The sequence below is a fragment of the Dermacentor variabilis genome, chromosome 1, assembly GCF_050947875.1.
Source record: "Dermacentor variabilis isolate Ectoservices chromosome 1, ASM5094787v1, whole genome shotgun sequence".
Lineage (NCBI taxonomy): Eukaryota > Metazoa > Arthropoda > Arachnida > Ixodida > Ixodidae > Dermacentor > Dermacentor variabilis.
The window spans coordinates 152,545,167-152,554,877 of NC_134568.1; positions in this window are offsets into that span (position 1 = coordinate 152,545,167).

Consider the following 9,711-nt stretch of genomic DNA (forward strand, 5'->3'; position numbering starts at 1 on the left):
TTAAGGAACACCTGAAACCAGAACCTTCTTACGCCTCACTCTGGCCTCTTCATTATCTTTTTTTTTTCGCTCCTACATACATTTACGTCCCCTAACCACATTATACCGGCTAAGCGCGATTCGGCACATTGCGTCTTAAATGTATTAATCTTTTTAAAGCGAATAAGAAGGAAGTACAGAGCAAGGCACCGAGAACATGCACACCAACACAGCCGTTTACAGCACGCAGCCACGGCACACGATCATAGCACGACTATATACTCAACGCCGGCCGGCGCTAAAGCCTTTTGGCCTCGTCGCGCATTGCTGCGACGGCTGATGTGGTCTGCTTTCTGAAAAACGTGTTCAAGGGTCTTCCCGAGAACCAAAGTGATCACATTTTAACATTTTAATATCATTTTAATACCGGTATTTCAGTACCGATTACAAAAACTTCATAAAGGCTGCTCCTCGCCATGGCCGACAAAGCAATGTTACTTCGCCTCGGCAGAAACCAGAAAAGGATGCGAATGCGCATAGTCTAAGCGATGCAGTTGAAAACGTGTCACGTTCCACACGAAACACGTACGAGCACACAATGGTTTCCAGCTGCATCTGACCGTGACAACGGTATAGATTCTTGTTCGCTGTCTTCAAAGCTGGCCGAATAGCGTGCTCGTTACCTATGACGCCGCAGGGATTTGAAAGCTACTGAAAAGTTACATGGTGTCCCTTCTCGGCCAAAGCTTCCATAAGCTATGTAGTCTTGAATACCAGTTGTTCGAGTGGTCCGCACTGCAGGGCGCACCACCACTGCTGTGGTGAAAGCGTTGCAAGCGGTGGGGCTCGGTGAAGACGGCAGCCCTGCCTTTAATTCGCAGGATACGGACAATTTTCCGAGATCGTTCTTGGCTGACGAGACAAAGCACAGCGCGAAGAGCTGCAAGTTTCGCAGCACTGTTTACCAGAGCGTCTGATTTAGGCATAGCAGCAGAACAATGCAAGGATAAAAAGCGTGCGTGCCATTTGATATACACTAGGATTGTCTGCAGAATACACTTGGATAAAGTGAGACATTTCAGTCCAGCAACGTTGGTGATGACACCTGCGTGTTGAGAGCACATCGATATCACCGCTACGCTCGCGCGAGTAAAGATACCCTCCAGTGCGCGAATCCTGGGCCATCGTTGAGATAAACCTCCTGCAGAGCAACGATTCAGGGAAACTGCGTTATACATGAGTGTGTTTGCAGAAGCCGTGAGAAGCACTTGCGGAATGAGCTGTTCCATGCAAGCTTTCGAGCATTTGCGATCGTTTGCAATCTTGGTGTCCTCCTAGTCTTGAGGCAGTTATTGAAGCGAAGCAGTTCTTCGTAGTTTATTGCAGGCATTGAAGCACTGTGATGCACATTTATTGAAAATGTTTTTATTGGCCTTTTGGGCATCTGTGTTGCAGCGGTGGCTGTAAAATCTCAGGAACGGAGGTTAGGAGATTAATCCTTCCCCTACTATTGGCGATGCTACATGATGACGCTACTGGAGGCAGGTTATTGCCTCTCAGCTTGGACTTGAATTCGTAGTTATGAAGCCAGGCGCCGACCGAGGAAGCTACCGGGTTCTCAAGAAAGTTAATGAGCGATCGCCAGAACTCCATGGCAGCCGCTGTGCAAGAGGAGTGCATCAGACAGGTCCACTCGTGTAGTGAGGTAGCCCTGATGCCTCGCTGTGGCCTTGCGAGGGCACGGTTGCTATTTCTGGAGTTTACCGGGCGTTACCAGTGCCTACACGGGTCAGCCTTCACGAGGCCCAGCACCAATGTGCCGAAAGTTTGGAGCTGATAGCTGACTGCCATGACTCGTTCTGTTTCTGCGCGAGCTGCTGCAGTAAAAGCGCTGCACAAGTAGGGTGTTGGCAATGTCCGTCGGCAATCTGCCCCACAAGTTACGCTCTCTCAGTGGGGGAAGGCTCGTGAAGAGATCGAGAGTATGCTGCATTGGAGAGGTAGGCCGACTGCGGTATCTTCAGCAAGAATCTCCATATACATTTCAACGCAGTCTTGCAGTAGACTGAAGCAGGCTCGAAGTTCCTCAGTGGATATATATATATGCCCGAGCGACGCGATGAGCCTTCTCGTTGTATGGAAAGCTACTGTATCCACAAGCCCAGTGTACAACGAAGCCGTGTCCCAGAGTATGAAGTCGAAGAACATACACGCGAAACTGACTGCCTACGGAGGATGTATATCTGTCATTTGGTCAGTTATTTCCACGGTGAATCTGCGAAGGCATGATGGTGCACATACGCGGTGGTATTAGGGCCTACATTTCACACGTACGTGCTTGGCGTAATTCAGAATGACTGTAATCTATGCTTGCCCACTGAGGATGGTACCGTTAGTTGGGTGGAAATGCAGCTGCCTTATTTATTATTACGGGCTCTATGCCACACTGTGGCAAAGCCTGGAACCTCCGAGGGGAATGCCGTGCCTGTAGAGGTTATATGGTAGACGCTATCAGATGGGAAGGACCTGGTCACTTGAGATGTACCTTGGTGTGTGATTTACGCCGCTGTATCAGCGCTCTGTTCTATTCCGCTTGCGTATTGACCCGCTTTTGTCCGAATGGATGGAGGAATTTCTTTCTAACCGCACGCAGTTTCTTTCCACTAAGGATATCGATTCTCCCGTGAGGTACCCGCGCGTTCAGGCATTCCCCAGGGTTCTGTTCTAGGCCCGCTACATTAATTTACATAAACGATCTACCTAATAATATAAATTCATCCATTTCTCTTTTTGCTGACGATTGTGTTATATACCTTAATGTTACTAGTGATGCCGACATCGAATCCCTTCAAACAGACCTTAATAATATTACGCATTGGTGTGAGCTCTGGAAAATGGAACTTAACATTTCTAAATGTAAAACAATCAGAGTTTCCCGTAACAAAGCACCTTTGCCTAACTACTCGTACTCTTTGAACGTAATCCCGCTTGAATTTGTTCGAACGTAAGTTCGAACATTACTAACTCTTTGTCATGTGCTGATCACATTGATTACGTAACATCCAAATCCAGTCGTATGTTTGGTTACCTACAACGTAATTTCTTCCTTGCACCACCATCATTAATAAAACAGCTATATATCACTTACGTCCGTCCTGTGCTGGAATAGGCTTCGTCCTTGTAGGACCTCGGCCAGGTAACACTTATCAACAAGCTCGAAGCAGTTCAAAATCGCCCAACAAGTTTCATAGTTTCGAACTATCATGAACATCCTTTGTAACTACCATGAAAAATAGCCTTAACCTCCTTACCCTTGTCATGCGCAGAAAATTATCTCGCCTCTGCCTTTTCCGAAAAATCTATTATCATCATCAAGTGCTTAAATCGCGCTGGATACAGCCTGCTCCTTCATATCTTCGCGCCTTGATTACCATTGGAAAGTTGATATTCCTGGAGGAAACACGGCAACGTATTTCCAATCATTTCTACCCAAAAATTACTGTGACTGGAATCACCTGCCCGCCTCAATCGCCGGTATTACTAACCCAGAAAGATTCCGCGAATAATTTAACAGGTCCTTTTGATGTCTTTTTCTTTTTTACGTTTTTCTTTTCTTGTTTTTTTTTGGGGGGGGGGGAGGCACGTGTATGCATGCATAGCCAAATGACCTGTATTTCACCATGTCATTCTATGAACCTTATGATAACATGCCATTATCTCTCATTCATTTTTTGCTGTTTTTTCTGATTTTTTGTTTTATGTAAAGTGCTCCTTATCAGACTTGTAAGTGTTCTTTTCATGCCCCTCCCCTCTGCAATGCTGTAAAGCCTTTAGGGTACAATAAATAAATAAATAAATATCCATTGGCATCATTAAGGGGCCCGTTAGCTGGATGTGGTCCGAAGGCAGAGAGCATCGCGATAGTGGCGGTAGCTAACAGTCCACGTCATTGCCGAGCTTAGCAACTGTTGGCTTCATTGCCGCCGTGAAATGTGGACAGATTTCTTGAGCATGTTTGTGTACAGCAACAAATTCAGTGTGGCCACTGAGACGGCTGCAGCTCTTTAGTAGGTCAAGAGTAGTGTAGTAACGAAGATCGGTCACGTGGCGCGTTAGGTGGTTCAGTGACTTCTGTGTTTGGTGTGCGGTTGAGAGTATGGTAAGGTAAGAGGACGGTAATATATATCAAATTGGACGCATTTAACGTTCTGCACTCCTAGGCTGCGATTCACCACCCGTCAGAACATGTGTATAGCCTGTTTGATCGTCTTGACTGTATGCTTCAGTAAGGTGGTTACCCGCATTGTTGTTCAGGTGCATGCCTAGGATGCAAACCCGCGCCTTAGTGTGAAAATTACGTCTCCAATAGAACGGCGAAAGTTTTCTTTCTCTTTACGTCTGACATTTGTGGGCTTTTCTTCACGTAGGTCACCTGCCATTGTGGCTTAGTGGCTTTGGCGTTGCGTTGCTAAGCATGAGATCGCGGGATCGAATCCCGGCCGCGGCGGCCGTATTTCGATGAAGGCTAAATGCAATAACGCCCGTGCACAGTGCATTGGGTGCACGTTAAAGAACTCCAGGTGGAAAAAATAACCCGGAGCCCCCCACTACGGCGTGCCTCATAACCAAATCCTGGTTTGGGCACGCAAAACCCCAGAATATATATATTTTTTTCACGTACGTGAACATTATTCGTCTTGTCAAGGGCCGTAAAAAGCCACTCTTTAGAATACATATGAATGGTGTCGAGGGCCTGATTTTTCTGGTTCAATTACTGATTGAGAACGTGTCCTCATAGGTACAGCATCTGCATATGCGCGTGCTCGACGTTAGGGATTTTCGACAGTCTGCTAAATAGTTGGGACACCGTGATATTGAGGAGTTCTGGTGAAATCACTGACTCCTGAAAGACACCGACCCTTTTGCGACTTGTCGTGCCGGTTTCTTGCCCTATATGGACTTGTATACTTCTGCTCATAATAAAATTCGTCGTAAAATTATACACGCGTCCTCTATGTCTCAGGCCTCGCGTTTTTGTCCTGCTAACATCGTCAGCAACTCCGTAAGAAGCCTTGTTGACAGCAACACTAACCACATGCTTTGGTTACGGCGATGTGGCATCAAAGTACATTTTCCTTTGCTGCAGGATGATATTGTGCGTTGATAACCCCCCTGGTTTAGCCCGTACTGTGTCGGCGCGAGGAGTTTCTGGTCTTCCCCAAACCAACTTAAACGTAGGTTCACCATGCTTTCCGTAGATTTACATGCCCATTACATAAATAATTATGCCGGTTTCAGCTTGCTTAGAGTGAGGAAATGAACTTCAGGGCAACAGGCAGTTCCCCCTTTTCCCCCATATGTGATTGATTTCGTCTAAGAAGGCCTGTTTACGTGTATTGGGAAGTTGCGAAGGTGTGCAGCGGTCCATCGTCAGTCTTGCGTTGGCCAAAGAGCGAGCGGAATATAGCTCAAAGTTTGAGAAGGATTGTGTACTCGTTGATGGCTTCACCATAATTTTAACAGCCATGGGCAGCCTCTTCTCTCTATAGTGAAGATGCGAACGCTCGCTGGCTCCCCAAGGTGAGCGTCTAGACGTCTCTCCAAGTTGCCTGTCAGGTGCCTGTAAACAGTGATAATCAAGCAGAATTGGGAGGGAGCGAGACACAGGCACGAGACTACGGTGAAGAACTAGAAAACGCATCCTTCGTCCTTCACAGGCTGTTGAGCCGTCAAAAACTAAGATAGAAATAGTATGAACATTTTTGCGCAAGTTGTATTTCATGTGAAATTTAGATGTCAGGCGGCAACCTGAATCTTGCGCATTGACGTCTATCGGCCTTGTCAGTCATGCGAGCGTTGGTGACGGCGACCTAAAGTTCTATTGCTGAAACCTGATGAATTTATACCAATAAGATACATACTATACAGTATTGACACGAGGCCTGATGTAGCGCGGAGTGATAAGGTGTTAAGTGCCCACTGGCGCATATATAACAGAATGAGCAATGCCGTGCAGAAAGTGGAAGTTTGCCAATCCGAACGTTGCGGGGATGAAAGGGCGCAGAAGTGACAGGGACTCGGTGAGCAGGGCGCAGTCGAGTGAGGGAATAGCTTGAGACACAGAGAGCATGATGGGTGTTTCCGGAGCGCTTGCAATTCGGGGTTCTTGGGCTGTGCCTTTGCTAGGGCGTCCCAATCGATTGCAGCTTGCTATTGTGTGGAACTGTTTCCGATGGAACCAATCGCCGTAACACGGAAGAGGGCATCAGCTGCTCCGTTATCAGCTCTCTTGTCATGCAGATGTGCTCCGGTATGTACACTTAAGTGTACGCCAGATGCCGAATCTCTCAAGCGACATACTTGAGGAATTCGTGCTGACCACATGCTGTAGGTCAGAGGCTTTCGTCAGTCAACATGTGCAACTCCCGCCCTTCCAGTAAGTGGCGAAAGTGCTGTATGGTGGCTAGCAGCTCCTGACCGAAGACGTACGTGTCTAGGCGGATTGTAGCCTCCGGGAAAAGTACCCCAAATGATGCCATTCAGAACCAATATATTGTTGCAACACAGCACCAATGGCAACAGTGGTGGCGTCCGCTAATTGGCGCGTCAAAATGAGGATGCACCAGAAGAGGCACATCAGCGACTGCTTGTTTTGAGCCTCAGGCGACCAAGGTATTGCCGAAAACAGGCTCCATAGGGCTTTCAATAGGTACTTGATCGGCTGTATCAAGGCCGCGCAGTGCGGAATAAAACGGCATAAGACATTTGCGAGGCCCAAGAACTCGCGAAGCTGGCAGAGGATGTTGGATTTCGTGAAGTTCTTGACTGCCTGGGACGGTAACGGGAGGATGCCGAGCGCAGAAATGCAATGGCCCTAGAAGTACAGCTCGGAGGCTCCGAAAACGCCTTTATGTAGATTCCGAAGCTGTGAAAGTTGAGTCACTAGAAAAGCTCACGTAGGTGACACTCATGGTCATCCAGAGTGGCGCTAGCGATCAGGATGTCATCGATGTACGCGAAAATCTCCGGCATATCACGACTCACCTCAGTCATGAAACGTTGGAAGATCTCTCCGGAACCGTGTAACCTAAAGATCATGCGCTCAAAGCCAGTCAAGACGAAGGGCGTCGTGATGAAAGTCTTCGGAATGTCAGTCGGTTCAACCGGAATCTGGTGGTAAGCCTTGACCATGCATTTTGTTAAATATCTCGCACTCATCAAGATTAGATGTGAAGTCTTGAATGTACAAACGTGGGCAGCAGGTCATGAATGGTTTGTGCGTTGAGAGCGCGTAATCACTACACGAACGCCAGTCACCCGGACCCTTCTTTGGCACAAAGTTCAGCGGCGATTTCCACGTGCTGGACGAAGGGCAAATGATGCCGAGCTGCTGCATGTACTCGAATTCGTGCTTAGCGAGACTAGACGTTCATCAAATAGGCGGTGAGGACAGGAAAATAGTGGAGGACCAAGTGTCATGATGTGGTGGGTAACCAAGTTCTTGACAGGTTGGTTGAAGTTACACGACTTTGGGATCTTAGGGAACTCGGCAATAATCTTCTCGTAGGGACTCGATGGGACAAGCGTGCGGGTGTTGGTGGGGGAGGCCATCGAAACTGGATAGGAGTCCAGCGATTGACAGTCGAGTGGTGCCATCGATGAGCCGTTGGCGCAGTATGCTTACGTCGAGATCGTAGAAGGACAGGAAATCGGATACGATGACGGGAAGGACTACGTCAGCGGTGAAGAAAATACCGCAGTACATGCGACGCAATCCTAGATTGATGGAGAGTGAACGAAGCCCGTATGTACCTATGAGCAAGGAGTTCACACAGGCACTGTCTCCGAGGCTTGGAACTGCAGTCAGTGTCAGGCGACGGCACTACATTGACCTGAGCACTGTGTCAACAAGAAAACGTATGCCTAAACTCCTGTCCACAATGGTAAGTAGGGGGCCAGGTCGAGGAGCGAGGTCACATGCGGCCGTCAGTGATCTCGTCTAGCCTTTTCCGACCAGGTGCAGGGTGGCGCACACTTCTGAGCCAGGTGGACATAGTGCAGATGGTATTAGCAGGTCCGTTGGCACTCAAGGGTCCTTGAGTGTAGCGAGAAGAGGAGGAGGCGTGCGAACCGGAAGTGAAGCGGCGCTGACTATACGTGTGGAGCGAAGCAATGGCCGCGGTGAGGTCGAGTGCCTCGAGCTGAGCGACCGCTGAGCTCTCAGGCGTGTCGCAACGGCAGAAACCAAAGGAATGGCGGCCTGGCATTTCCTTACGTGCTTCTATAGACCTTTTCATCGGGCGAGGAGGATACGGCGCGCGGCGAGCCTCTCCTCCTCTCTGGCTTGGGCGATCCGGCACGCCGCTGCTTGAAAGTATTGCTGTCGCGTGCTGCGGAACGATTTCGGAATGTTTTAGATCGTACTTTGTGAAATTTACGCCATGTCCGCTCTTATAAGGTCGTCAGGGAAGCCTTTCGGTGCATCGGTAACTACAGTAGGCAGAAATATGTCTTGGGGGCGCAAAAATGTGACGCGCATAATCAGCCGCGGTGTACGCGCATTATCAGTCGCGGTGTGTGTACGTGTTGTGAACTAATTCAACAAAGAAAACCGGTGTCTCTGTATTACCAGGATTAAATGGTAAATCAGCTCACTGTCTCATCGCTTGGCGTAGGGAGTAAAACATGAAACATAAGAGCGCATGCTCGTGTACGGCCAACCTAAGGCAACCACGAAACATCTAAGCGGCAGGCGTTATCAAATATTTCTGACACACGGGCATCGTTCTCACGCATTTCAAGTCTAGTAGGCTTGAAATTACTATATGTCTACGTTAGCTTTCCTGGATGAGCCCGATGGCGCTGCTCAACACAGCGATATACTGCGCTCAGTGAACCAGCACGATACATATATAAGCTATGTGCGTCGGCATTGCATTTTTGCCCTGTAAAGCCATAATATATGAAAGAAATTGCAGAATAAGAATGCGATGGCTATTTTTGAGGACAAGATTTCCGTAATAAGTGTGAGTGCTCACGTTGCAATTCGGCCTCCTCATTATAGAATTTGTCGAGGTATCAAATACATGAATGATAGCTGCATTGTCATTGGCAAAGATGCCGCAAACGAATTCCTGAACGCTACCCACTGTCAAGACACGTAAGATCTTATTTTTTTTTCATAAAAGAATATACTCGTGCGTCCCAAAAATAGTGCCCCAAATAACTGACATCAATGCTTCCATGCTTTTTGTCTATTTATTAAGTAAAGAAAATATCACAGTGTATTGTGAGTAATTGCACCGAAATTATAGTCGCAACAGAGAGCACATACAGAAGCAGGAGTTCTGCAAAATATATGAGGGCGAGTCAAATGAAAGTGAACCAATGCGAATATATGATAAACGGGGTACTTTATTTAAAAGCAGTCTCCATGAGCATTTACACGTTTGTGCCACCGACTAACGAGTCGCGTGATTCCCGTCTCATAAAGCTCCTTGGCTTGCTGCTTCAAAAAGTACGCAACTGACTCTTTCATGTCATCGTCCGACACGAATCTGGTTCGCTTGAGCTGTTTTTTTCAGTTGCCTCAAAATGAGGAAGTCGCAAGGCAGGTCTGGGCTGTGTGGCGGATGTTGCAGTGTTTGCCACTTGGACTTTGCCAGTTTTGTATTAACCACATAAGCGACGTGGGCACGGGCACTGTTGTGGAGCAAGATGACCACATTCGTC